The sequence below is a fragment of the Urocitellus parryii genome, unplaced genomic scaffold (genome assembly GCF_045843805.1).
Source record: "Urocitellus parryii isolate mUroPar1 unplaced genomic scaffold, mUroPar1.hap1 Scaffold_110, whole genome shotgun sequence".
NCBI classification, from domain to species: Eukaryota; Metazoa; Chordata; class Mammalia; order Rodentia; family Sciuridae; genus Urocitellus; species Urocitellus parryii.
Genome location: NW_027551850.1, coordinates 435,495 through 449,073, shown reverse-complemented (window position 1 = coordinate 449,073; position 13,579 = coordinate 435,495). Strand labels below are relative to the sequence as shown.

Sequence of the window (13,579 nt, the reverse complement as noted above, 5' to 3'; positions counted from 1 at the left end):
GGCGACCCTGAGTGAAAGACTTTTCCATTCTAACTTCAATCTTATACCTTCCTCCCAAGTCCTCTTTTTTTCTGTTTATTTTACTACTCCTACCATTCCTTTGTCTTCAACATCTCTGCAAGGCTCTTAAGGCTCAGGAACCCTAAGATGACATACTCTAGTACTATATGGCAGAATGTTAATATAAGGCATCAAGCTCATTCTCTCTCCCCTGCTCCCACCCCTCTCCCCCTCCCTCTTTCATCTTTATATGTTCAGGAAATCACTGGGGGATGTTTTTCTAAACCCAGAGCATCCCAAGTTCCTTGGTAAGTGCAGGACATCCCCCAATAGGGGAGTGTGGCAAGAAAGGATGGGGAACTGAGATGTCAGGAAACAGGGAATCCTCTGGCTGGAGGCCGACCTTTTCAAAAACACCCAGGATCACAGCTGTCCTAGAATTCAACAGAAACATCATAGGTTCTGCCAGCCACCCAAAAAGTATAGAGAGGGAGAAAGAGGAAGAAAAATACACAGAGAAAGAAGAAGAGGTTGAAAACAATGGGGTGGGGGCAGGAGAAATGAAACAGAGAAGGAAGGAAAAAAGGCATAGAAATTGAATTTAAAAAAGGAGAAAAGGGAGAGGAAGGAGAGGAGGGAAAGAGATGGTAAGAAAGGTGTGGGAGAAGCAGCACTGAGAGGACAGAGACAGAGGAAAAGGAAATGAATGGAGGCACAGAAAATACACTGAGATGGGGCAAGGTGGTCACAGAGAAAAGGCAAATGAAATCCTGCTCCCCCACCCAACTGAATCTGCTCCTACTTTCTCTCCCTGCCATCCAGATTTCTAATTTGGCATCGAGGCTGATCCAGGAGCAAAATTCCCCCACAGTAGGACCTACCTCAGGTACAAAGACAGCCAGCTGTCCGTCCTTACTCCTCAGGGATGCTCTCGGGCAGAAGGAGCATCCCTCAGTCCAGGCTGAGGCTGACAGTCCCAGGAAGTCCTCTGGGAGCCCCTGCCAGCTCCAATCAGGTATAAAGATGGCTTGATATAAAGAGTCCACTTTTCCTGGCAGCTGGGAGTCCCCATCCCAGCTGGGCCAGCCACACACAGTGCGTATTCTCCTGATGCTCAGGTCACGACATCCACATAAAGAGGCTCAGAGTCAGAAAGGGGGCATTGGTCAAAATCCTTCACAGAAACTAGGTTGGGCCACAGTCTTTCAGTTTTTCTTCCATGTCTCAAGAAGAACTGTGAGATCCCTCCCAGGAGCTCAACTGCTCCCCAAGAAGAAGGGGCTTCATTTCCCTAAGTCTCTCTTAGAGCTGGGAAGATCTTCTGTCTCAGGAGATGAGAATTCCATGACACCTAAGGCTAGGACTGTTCTCAGCAAAGCCCAGCCTGGCTGCTTCTGGAGGAACACATTGTCCTTTCCGAGGGCTCCCCTGGTCATTTTTAAAAGCATAACATTGATGTTGGTTTAACTGGGCAGCTGCTAAGCATTCAAGTTTCTGAAGACTCAGGGGTAAGATGAGGCAGCTTCAAGGACTGGGTAGGGGAAATCAGGAAGAATCCAAGGAGGAAGTTCAAGAAGTTTAGTTTCCTCCACATTTTCCAAGGTCCTGTGTCCCTGTCCTGGCTCTACCTACCCCTAAACCAATAGTAGAAGGTGCTCCCATTTGAGAAGCTGGGGATATGTAGTCTCTTCTCCCTTGATGCCCGAATCAGAAGACTGAGAGAAGAGTCTGGGAGGTTGCTACGGCAACCAGAGTCCCTAGAGATCCCAGCTCTCCACAAACCTTTTACTTTCAGGCATGCTCTGATTTGAAAAGGCAATGTTTGCTCAGGGATGATGATGAGCATGATCACATACACCTATCTACAGATACATGCACACATGGCCCAACAGGGGGCATCCCTTTAGCCACTGATATGGGCCCTTCTTTTCCCAAATAGCCAGGAGTAACAGAAGAGATTTGGAAAAAATAGTACTTCCTGACCTTGGAACAGGTTTCTGAATCATAAACACCTTTGTCTCCTACTGGGTTTCAGGTTTAAGGAAGCCAATCTCCTAGGAAAGGTGACCTCCAGCCCTAAAAAGGATCTACCCAGCCTGTCTAAAGAAGATTCTCCATCGCGAAGGGTAAGAAAAAAGACTGAGGCCCAGCCCAAGAGCTCAGGGAGGTATTTAGGAAGTGAAGAGCTCATAATGAATGGCTATTCTTGGGTTTTGGTTCCAAGGCAGAAAATCTGGGGGGTCTTACTTCTGGGAGGTGGGGAGACAGGGTAATGAACTAAAAATCAAATCAACGACTATAATTCACACATATGCGTAGTGTCTTCCCCAGCTTCCCAGATGAGCTCATTGACAATCACCATGAGGTAGGGAGGGGAAGACATTAATGTTCCCATTTAATGGGGGGAAATTGAGGCACAAAGAGGGACTGTGGAGCCAGAGCTACCCTGTAAAGCTGTGGCAAAATCCAGATTTCAGTCTGGCACTCACAGAAGTTACACTGCCTCTCAGGCAAACCCTCAAAGGCTATCCCTCAGAAGTTGCTCTTTGGGAAGTTTTATTTTTTAACAATTTTCATCTAAGAGTCTTAAAGCATAGTTATAAAATTAAAAGCATTGTAACAGTTCTTTCAGTTTCAGAACTGCATTCAGAAGAGATTTAAACAGTACATCACAGTTTATCAAAGGCAAGAAACAAATGGTAATGTGACTGGGGAGAAAAGAGGGAAGTGGGCAGGTGGGATGGATGGCAGTAGTTTCAAAATGGAAGAGGATGGCTGAGTCCAGGTGGGAAACAGCCAGATTACCAGATTACCAGTTAGAGTAGGCCAGATGCAGCTCCAGGGGGCAGAGCAGGTGAATGTTTGCTTGACTCAGCAAAAACCTTTACCAGTGTCAGCAAAGGAATAATGCTTGTTCCTTAACCTAAGCCACATATGTCATTACCCATAAAATGAGAAGAAACTGGCAATAAATATGTGCTTTCACCTGTCTACAGATTTGAGCTGGGGTTGCTTTAGAAAGCCTTCACCTGCAATCCTTAGTCAAATTCCCAGGAAGAAGAGTGGAAAGCCAGAGAGGGTTCTGGTGAAATGAGGGAGAAAAAAACTGACATCTGCAACAAGATTCCTCTGCCCCTCCAAGATGACAATCTCTGCTTAGTGGTTCCTTGCTTCTGGTTTGTGATAAAGCCAGTTGCTTGACTATATTCAGCCATTTCTCCTGGCTCTGTAGGACCTGTTTCCAGTTTCTCTGCACAGGAAGGCACTTGCACAAAAAGAGTATTTGGCTCTGAGAAGGAACCTTCCTGGAAGCTCAAGAGAGTCAGGGATAAGAGTGGGGAGGACTAAGTGCAGAGCAAAGACCAGTGTCTCCTATACCAAATCACAGCTGGGAGAATCCATTGGCCCCTTTGGTCCAGGACTGACCCTCATGTCCTCCAGATCATCCACTTTAATTGCATTTTCTTTCATTCCATCCAAGATTAGAAATGGATAACATATTTTGAGGCTGTACAACTAAGTCTCTATAGAGGGTGCTCTGCAGGATGACCAGCAAGTGTTACAGTTCATGGCAAGAAACAGCACATTGAGTACTGTTTCCATCTCCCAGCTTCCACCAGTTATCAAGAAGCTAAGACAGGTACATGCCCCCCAAAGCAAAGGAAAATAAGGAGAGTAATAGGACCCAAGTATGGCTGATTTCCATCCTATTAACGTTTCTGCTCCTAAAGATAAGACAAGTTCCAGACAGGAAAAATCAGAGTCTTGAGGGAAGGTCAGACAGAACAGTATATCTCATCCACAGGAGAGAAGATGGACATAATTGGGTGGCACAGTTGCAATTTCAAAAAGGTGACTTAGATAGATAAACCTTGAATGCTGTACAGGTCAAGCAACAAGGTTGACAGTCCAGGTATTTGGTCCTGGTTGCCATGTACTGGGTGTAGGGGGAGGGAGTCAAGAGGTCAGCTGGATCTAGGGTGAGAGTTATGAGGATGAGAAAGAAGCCTAAGAGTTAGATCACTTAGTACACCCCTTCTCATGCAGGCTCTGCCAGCCTGGATCAAACCTCTGGAGCATCCTTTTCTCTGCAAATGCCCGATGTGGAGTGGGAAGGTAGCTGGGTCTCCGTTCCGGGGGGGCCTCAGAGAAGTCCGGCTTGCCAAGTCCATTGTCAGTTGCCTTCAGGTCTGGTGTAGGCTGCCCACAAGTGACATGGGTATACTAGCCTTGCTCCTCCTGCTCTGTCTCCCGGTGGTAGAAGTAGTTGAAGTTGGAAATGATGACCGGCACAGGCAGGGCAATGGTGAGGACCCCAGCAATGGCACACAGAGAGCCCAAGATCTTGCCCCCCACAGTCATGGGGTACATGTCTCCATAACCCACTGTGGTCATTGTAACCACTGCCCACCAGAAGGCATCTGGGATGCTGGGGAAGAGTGAATCATCATCATCAGCCTCTGCGAAGTAGACGGCACTGGGAAACAGGATGACTCCAATGAAGAGGTAGAAGATGAGCAGGCCCAGCTCCCTCATGGAGGCCTGCAAGGTCTTCCCCAGGATCTGCAGGCCTTTGGAATGGCGGGAGAGCTTGAAGATGCAGAACACCCCTACCAGGCTGATCACCCTGAGGATGGCCAGGGACATGGCCTGCTGCCCATTCTGGCCACCCCCTCCACTGTCTGGCTGCTGCTCCTGCTGCTGCACTAATTCAGTGCCCAGGGTGATGAAGTAGGGGAAGGTGGCCACCAAGTCAATGATGTTCATGATGTTGTGGAAGAAGGCCGGCTTATTGGGGCAGGCAGAAAAGCACACCAGGAGCTCAAAAGTGAACCAAACAATGCAGATTCTCCACCAGAAAGAAGGGATCTGTGAAGAAGGAGCCCCCAAGAGTACTGAGTGAGGACGAACCTCCTGTCCCCATTCCCCCAGAGGTGATGCCGGGGTGAAATGTATAGGAATCATCTTCCTCTTCCCCCTCCTCCTGACTTCCCCTGGAAACTGGGGAGACTCGGCTCACACCACCATCATTGTTTCCACTGCGACCATCTGCACGAAACTGGGGCAAGGTCTCAAGGCAAAAGATGACGATGGAGATGAGAATGACCAACACGGAGCTCTCAGGATACTCAACAAGAAGCCAAACCTGGCGCTGGAAGGGCTGGGAGGGTAGCGGCTTCTCGTCCTCTCCACCTTTGGGCAGACAGCCCTCATCCTCCCGGAAGGCCGCCAAGACTTCATCCCCCAGTTGATAGAAGCCAATCTCCTCCATGAAGATGTTGAGGGGCACATTGACCGGCCTCCGCAGGCGGCCCCGACTGATAGTAGTACAGGATGGCTTTGAAGCTGTGCCGGTTGCGGTCGAAGAAGTATTCATTCCTCAGTGGGTCAAAGAAGCAGACTCGGCAGCCAGGGTCCCCAAGCAGTGTGTCAGGAAACAGCGACAGGGTGTGCAGCTGTGTCTCAAAGCGCAGCCCGGAGATATTGATCACCAGCCGCTCGCTACTACAGCAGCCCCCGCCGCCAGCGGCCTCCGGGAAGTCTCCGGCATCCGGTTGCTCCCCCTCTGGCCCACGGACCTCCCCTGGCGCTGCCAGCGTAAGGGATTTCTCCTATCTCATGTCCTCTTGGCTGTGTGCTCCCCGCCACTAGGATGGCGCCCACGACCCAACCTCGCGCGTGCTGCACGGGCTTCCCAGTTCCCGGTGGCGCTCCCTCCTTAGGGTGGGGCTCGCGCTCCTGCAAGCTAGCGGTCTGACCTGGCGTTTGGGTTGGTGAGCCCTGAAGCCCTGATCCCTGCAAGGATAGGTCTGGGAGGTGACCTGGGCGCAGAGGATTTGGCTCCTGCTTCTGATACCCGCGCCTCGGTACTGGTGCTTACTGGGATGCCTGGAATCTCAAACTGGAGCGTGAAATTGGCCGTCCGAAAAAACGCGTGGCTTCGCCCCTTGCTGTGCCTGAGGCTGGGCTCCTGGACGCTGGGGCCCGCCCTCCAGACGAGCTGGCTCTTCCCAGCTCCCACTGTGCTTCTCCAACAGCTCAAGCCCCCGGCCGCCGCTGGTACCGAAGCGCCAGATGCGCCTCCCTCCAGCTCGGCAGACTCCTGCCCGGACTCGGCCTCCGCCCTAGGTCCACCGCAGGGTTTGGTTTGGCCAAGGTCGTGGTTAAAGCCGCCACAGACACCACCTCCTCCCCAGGAGCTGCTCCGCAAGCTTCGGAGAGGGCCCTGAGGCTGCCCTGGCGCTGGAGCGCAGGGACCCACCTCCCCACGACTCTAGCCTTCGCTGCCGCCGCCGCAGCAGCAGCGGCTTGGCTCTCCGCTCTGCCCTTCCTTCCCAACACACTCTCCAAGTGACGTGGCAGGCCCAGCCTGCTGCCCCCTCCCACCCCACTCCCACATCACACCCCACACCCAGCCAGGGGCTGCAGGGAGCCCGGGCGCTGTGGAAATAGACACACACTTGCCTCCCCAGTAATCTTCCCCGCGCTCTCTTGGCACGCCTCTCGCTTTCACACAATCACCATTCATGGTCCCCCTAAACGGGAGCCAGTACCCTAATACCACACCTCCCCAATTGCCGCAATCAGCTTTTCTCATATGGGTTTACCGAGTTGACCTGCGCAGTGTTTGATCAATAAGAAATCACACCTCACCCCCACCTCAACACACCCCTCCCACTTCTTGATACAGAGCAGTGTCCCTCCAGTCATCCAGACATCTAATTAAAAAAATTAAATCCTATGTTGTCTCTCTGTATTTACAAAGACCCATATGCTGGTTTCTCCAATATCCTACTGTAAAGAAGAAGAAGAAGAAGAAGAAGAAGAAGAAGAAGAAGAAGAAGAAGAAGAAGAAGAAGAAGAAGAAGAAGAAGAAGAAGAAGAAGAAAAAAAGAAAGACAGGAGGGGGGAGAAAAAGAAAAAGGAAGTATTTCTGAAATTTCTTGAAAGCTTCCAAATTAGATTGTATTCCAATGCAATTCCCCCAGGGAATATCTCTTTGAAAATCTGGGAAGGCGAGGCTGCAACTCTCCCAGGATGGCAAAGCGATAGTAGGAAAGGGTTGGGAAGCCTGCCAATGCCTTTCACATCACAAGTCTTCCTTCTCCCAGGGAGTCCTGGGTTAGGTAGCAGCCCCAGTGAAGAAAGAACCAGAAGACGGTGGCATCAAAGACATCACAGCCAGGAAAATACACCTGGGGGAAGCCTTTGCTTCCAGCCTCCCTGGAATGCACCTGGAATTTCTGCTTATTGCACAGCCAAGAAAAGGGAGGAAAAGGTGGAAGAAAAGGTATGTCGGAGGCTAATTAAAAAAAATCTACATTTATTAAGCATCTAATGTGTACCAGCCACATTCTAAGTGCTTTATCAGAAAGATGGCCTCTGCTCCTAGACCAGGCTACAATGAAGACCCATTCACCAATATTTGGATAGGACAAAGTTTGTTATTAGGGACCAATTAACTATTTCCCTGACTCTCTAAGAGCATACAAGTAAGAGTGGCTTTCTATCCATTTCTGCCTTTCACCAAATAGTCTTTCTTCACTACACTAGCTGATTGGGGGTCTATAGGGGGAGGGCTCCTCTTTTCAAACTGCTACTTCCAGGTAGATTAACATTTGCTTTTCTATGCCTCAGTTTTCTCCTTTTTGCCTGGCTGTGGCCAAAATTAGCTAACAACTACAAGGTGTCTTTGTGTGGTTGCTTCTATATTAGTAAGAGTTCATTGAAGATAGCAATGAGAACGATACATAAATGTACTCTCAAACCACAAGATGCATGGAAGAGTTCTTTGTATTGCACAAAGTGTTTTAAAACTGCAGTTGTTCTCAGCAGCATTTGCTCCCAGAGAGGGTGAAGGGGAGGAGGGAACTAAGGCTTCTGGACCTCTAGGGAAGAGGTCAGGTGGTGAGTGGGTAAGGGAGATGCTAGCTTTAGAACTCACTGTATTCTCTACTTTGTTCCTCACCAGGTCTTCCATGCGACAGCTTCTGCTTCTTTTCTACACTGTTAGTATCCGTCCCCCCCCCCCTCCTCTCCCTTGCATGTTTCACTGAAAGGTGAGAAAGCTAGTATACTTGTTTACCCAGTTTTCCCATTTTACAGCCTTTGTAATTAAGCAATTTGGTCTTCATGCAAAAATTGTTCCATTCAAAAAAATAAAAAATAAAGGGAAACAGCAATAAACACAACATAGGAGATACTTTTTTATCTCTATCTAATTTTCTATAATATTCTCTGGTTTATAAACTGGCTGGCCCTTGATTCTTTTTGGATTTGTTTTCAAATTTTATAGTCAATTATTCACTGGCATATTCATTTGAATCATTGGCGCTTTTATTCAGGAGATTGTCAACTAGGTCAGTAACTTTGAAACAAAGAATAATGGGAAGAACCTTGAATTCTGCCAGAAGGGTACACAGCCAGTTAAGCCTGACAAGTGCTGCCTGCCACCCTACAGGCAAAACTGATGTTCTGTGGTCAACCTTCACATCAGGCATAAGGCTGAGCCCCAAGAAAGGTTTCATTGTGCACGGGGAGGATCCCCTGAGAGGGAAAAGCCATTAGCAAGTTCATGAATCAGAGTTCTGTTTTTAGTTCTTTTGTGAAATAGACTCATTCCTTAGCTCAAGAAAATCCCTATGCCTAGATCATTCTTCCTAAGTATATATTAAGGATGAATCAAATCACACCTTCAGAAGTGCCAGTTCCCAGGTGAAGGAAGACAGGGAGGCTCAGCTCCTTCCGTAGACACTGCAATGCTGCTTCTAGTGACAGGTGATCATTTCCCAACACACACCCAGCACAATTTCATACTGGCACAGATTGTTTTCTTGTGTTGTTGTATCTAGATTCAGATGTCTGCAATGTTCATATGGGGCTGTTCATTTACTTAACTTGTATTGGAGCAACTACTGGGTGCTCTACATGGTGTCGGGCACTGAGAATTTAACAGTGATCTAGACAAAATATCTACTCTTGTAAGTTTATATTTTAATGCAATATATACATTACATTTTCATGATAAACAATAAAGAAGATATTTACATATTGTATAAATGTTTTAGAGAAAGGGAGGCCATGTCAGAAATGAACCTGGGATTTTTTTTGAAGAGGGTAGGTTGGTGAGGGAAGTTCCCTCTGAAGAAGTAGTATTTCAATGGAGATTTCAAAGATGGGAATGCAGCAGCCATGCTAACAAGGAAGGGCAGAGCATTCTGAGCAGGTAAGTATCAAAGCCCTGAGCTATACAGGTCATGGATGTCAAAGGATCATAAATAAGACCACATATGAGAGAAGTACAAGGTGATGTTGGAGAAGAAGCAAGAGATAAGGTCTTGGGGGGTGAGCTGTTTAGATTTTGTCTTAAGGGCCATGTGAAGTCAGTGACAGTTCTTAAGTAGAGGAGAGAGATGAGGGCAAAGACCAGGAAATCGCAGTTGTCTGGGGAAGGAGTGGTGGTGAGTTGGATTAGGGTAATGAAAAGAGATTAAAGACAGAGTGGAGAGTTCAGGGAGCATCAGGGTGGTGACTTTAGGAGATATAAGCAGCAGGAATTGATAATCCATAGGCATGAGAAATAAGCAATACCAGGTTTGGAGTTGGAGCAACTAGTGGTGCTATTGATTGAGAAAGGTAACATGAAGGGTTAAACAATGGGATCTATCAAGACCTCATTTTTACACGTTAAACTGGAGAGAAGAACTAAACATGCAAATGAAGACATCAATGAGGCAATTGTTAATTCAAGCCTGGAATGGGGACAAGAAATCTATAATTATGAATTAATTTAAAAATCAAGAAATACTTAAATCCATTACACTAAAGCCTTCAAGAAAGACAATAGACACCTGGATGTATGTACCAATTGAGATAAGTTCACAGCATGGTACATAATTTGATGATCATTGATATTCTTAATTCAGCCCCAGGCCCTAGAATGTACTTATCCCAGGTATATAAATGATTAGTCTACCCTATTTTTTTAAAGAGAGAGAGAGGGAGAGAGAATTTCAATATTTATTTTTCAGTTTTTGGCAGACACAACATCTTTGTATGTGGTGCTAAAGATCGAACCCAGGCCGCACGCATGCCAGGTGAGCGCGCTACCACTTGAGCCACATCCCCAGCCCTAGTCTACCCTATTTTCCAGGCTTCTTTTTGTTACCTTTAGTACTTTGCTGTGTGCACGTGTGTGTGTGTGTGTGTGTGTGTGGTGTGTGTGTGTGCGTGCGCGCATGCGCATGTGCAGCGCACTGGTCATTATCCTGGCAGTCAAACCCCTAAAGTTGTGTTCTGGGAGAGGAAGACAGTGGTTATAGTCTCAGCTTCATTATTTCAAGGGCTCTGTGGGAATGTTTTTTCTCTCTGCCTCCTACCCACAGGCCCCTGCAGTAAGGATGGGTAGCACATGGTCAGATCCCTGGCCATTTGCTGAGTGATCACCTGTGCATGAGGATACGCTCCCTAAGAAATCACCAGGTCCTAAGCATTTCACTATGGAATGCAAACCATTCAAAGCCAATTAGATGCAGACATGTGTCCCTCATCTCACTGTCTCATCTCTGGGTAAGGCTCTTGTTCTATGCTTCAGTTCCTCAGGATGTACTATGTGGAAGTTCCTCTGACAGAAGACAATCATGATCCACAAGACCCAGCCTCTCTTTCTTGTACTTCATTTACCCCTTTACCCAAGGGGAACTGGGCCATTTTCACTCCTTCTCCTAATCTTCTCCTACTTTCTCAACTGGGGCAATGAGGGAAGAAAGTTTTGAACCCTAGGAATCCTGGGGAACAATACCTGGTGATTGGATGGTTTTATACTTTGCAGACAACTTTTGCTATTTGCCTTTTGTTTTCCTACACACACACACACACACACACACACACACACACACACACACAATGTACTAAATTTTGGTTGTCTAAGAATTCCATTAAAAACAAATCAGATATCCTCTACTTTGAGGGCTAATTTCCTGTTGATGGCACCCATTGTTTCCACAAACTAAAGTTCCCTGCACATATTTAGTAGTATCATTCTAGGACCTAATGTCCCCTTCCATTTAGTGCTTGGAAGCAGTGTGATCATTTCCTTCCTCATGGGCTTTCTCCATGACCTAGGGGACAGGGGGAAGGAAAATTGCAAAGACCTGTTCTATAGATAAGCACTCTTTATAATTAACTGCTTAATCAGAGTTTTTAACAGTGATGATGAGGATGTCCATCACAAAAATAGTGACAATGACAATGAGGCTCCAGAAGTCACTAGAGAAAGATCTAACAGCTTTCACCTATGTGAAGTGTATATTGAGGAAGGAATGCATTAGACGTCCATGCCATGAGAATTGACAGCCTTAGGAAAGGATTCTGTGTGCCAAGAAATACATGTATAAGAAAACCCTTATCTTTCAGGAGGATTCCAAGAGAGATTGCTAGCATGACAAGTATGCAGTCTGCTTCCTCCTGCCATCCCCTTATTGCTATAGTCATGAGTGCTGTTTTCCAAATTTCTCCAGCTCTAGCTGCTCTCAGGGCTCTTTAGCTCACATATGTCTGGATGGTACCAGGAAAGTAGGTCCAGCCAGTGAATTACAAACAGAAGGACTGTTTGTAATTTGACTTTGGGGAAGGGCCCCAAAGTTTTCTTAACCAGCATCACTCGAGATGATGGCTGATCCATCAGAAGTGTGTTCTAGGGTGAGGTGACATGAAGCGGGACCCCCAGCCAAAGCAACAGTAGCATGACTAGGAAGCAACCCTTTGTAGTTCTAAGCCTCTGGCAGTCAGGGATTGATTTACTACCATTGTGTAATTGTGTCTCTACAAACTGATTTAGATATTGGTGCCCAGAAGTGAGAAGTTGCGATAACCATACTTAAAATTTGTGATGTTGGCTCAGGGGCCAGATGATGGACCACTGCATGCAATCCCTATCAAATTTAACAAAACATTTTTAAAAACTGTTGCCTATAATCATTTAGAAGGCCGATTAAAACTTGCATATCTAGAAAGAGGTTCAAAAACAGATTGTTACTATCATACAGTGGCTACTCTTGGCTGTGGGTAAAAATACAATGTGCTCAGAATAGAGTTGGCCAGTGAACAAGAAGAGATGAAGAGGACAGGAGGGTCCAAAATGGTAGGGCATTTTCAGGGTTGACAAAGGTAACTGCTTCTCATCACCCAAAATAAGTAAATAAGATTTAAAACATCTTTGTGTAGTATAGGTTGACTAGGACCCAGGCTTGCTTCATAGAACAAATCTTCTGAATGGATTAAGGTAGATTAGAGCAAAAGTTTGAGGCTGTTGATTCCATAAAAGTACTTTGAACTGGACAAAATGAATTAGGAAACAGAGAAAGATTGAGACAAAGTTGTAACTTCTCACAGAAAACAGAAAAGACTTGTATTACCCACTGTTAAGTTCATTGAGAAAAAAGTGTAAGTGTGATTATTGGCTATTGGCACAAGTTGACTGGTTTAGAGAAGGAAAAGCTGTGCTAGTCAGCTTTCTATTACTGTAATGAAATACCTGAGAAATCAACTTAACAGAAAAACAGCTATCTTTACTCAGAGCTACAGAATTTTCAGACCATGATCACTTAGTCCCATCATTTTGGGCCTATGTCAGCACAATCCATCATGAGAGCCCATGATGGAGAAGGCTGCTCACCTCATGGCACCAGAAAAGCAAGAGAGAGAGAGAGAGAGAGAGAGAGAGAGAGAGAGAGAGAGAGAGAGAGAGAGAGAGAGAAGAGAGGGGAAGAGTCCAGGATCCCAATATCCGCTTCCAGTGGACATCCCAATGACCTACCTTCCTTCCACTAGGCCTCGCTCCTAAAGGTTTCACCACCTCCCAATAGTGACACAAGGCTACCAGACCTTCAACACATGGGCCTTTGGGGGACATTCAAGATCTCAACTCTAACACAGTCACTCCATCAAAGGAACCATGACCTGTAGCCATTCACCACTGTTCGGAACCTGTAGGCCCCTAAATTTTTATGGACTGGAAGAAAGAGGAAGCTGCTCAGGTCCCAGGGAAGATGTCATCTCGTTGCCCATCTCAGCTCTAATCCAGGAGGATAACACAAAGAAGGACCTCGGAGGGAGAAGCCAAGGGCCAGAATACAGTGGACAGGGAGCCCCTCCTGGGCAGCGGAATGACACTGAACTCTGCTTAGCAGGACTTTAGACTTGTGATGGAACAGAGATTGTTCTGTTTCCTCCATTTTCCCCACTTCTGAATAAGAATGCCTAATGCAGTTTCCCTGTTCCAAGTGAACCACTGCATAGTGTGTTGTGGGAGAGGGGCGGATCACTGTCCTTTCCATTCATAAATCTCTGAATTAGAAAAATCTACACCCATAACTAATGTGGAGACTAGAAATACAACTTCCTAATGTACAGCTTACTTACTTACTTACACCATGAGAGATCCTACAACTTCACTGTGATACCACCAAGACTGGGTAGAACTTTAGGGTTAGCTACCACAACTGGGAGCCAAACTTTCCATGGTCAAAAGGGTAGAATGTAGTAGTTATTGCTGTTCATCAAATATTTCCAGCTCTCC

At 46.6% G+C, this 13,579-nt stretch overlaps 1 pseudogene; it reads right to left on the bottom strand.

The window, feature by feature from the left end:
* Positions 1–4,020: 4,020 nt before the first annotated feature.
* Positions 4,021–5,621, bottom strand: LOC144251579 (potassium voltage-gated channel subfamily A member 6-like; annotated as a pseudogene).
* Positions 5,622–13,579: the final 7,958 nt, after the last annotated feature.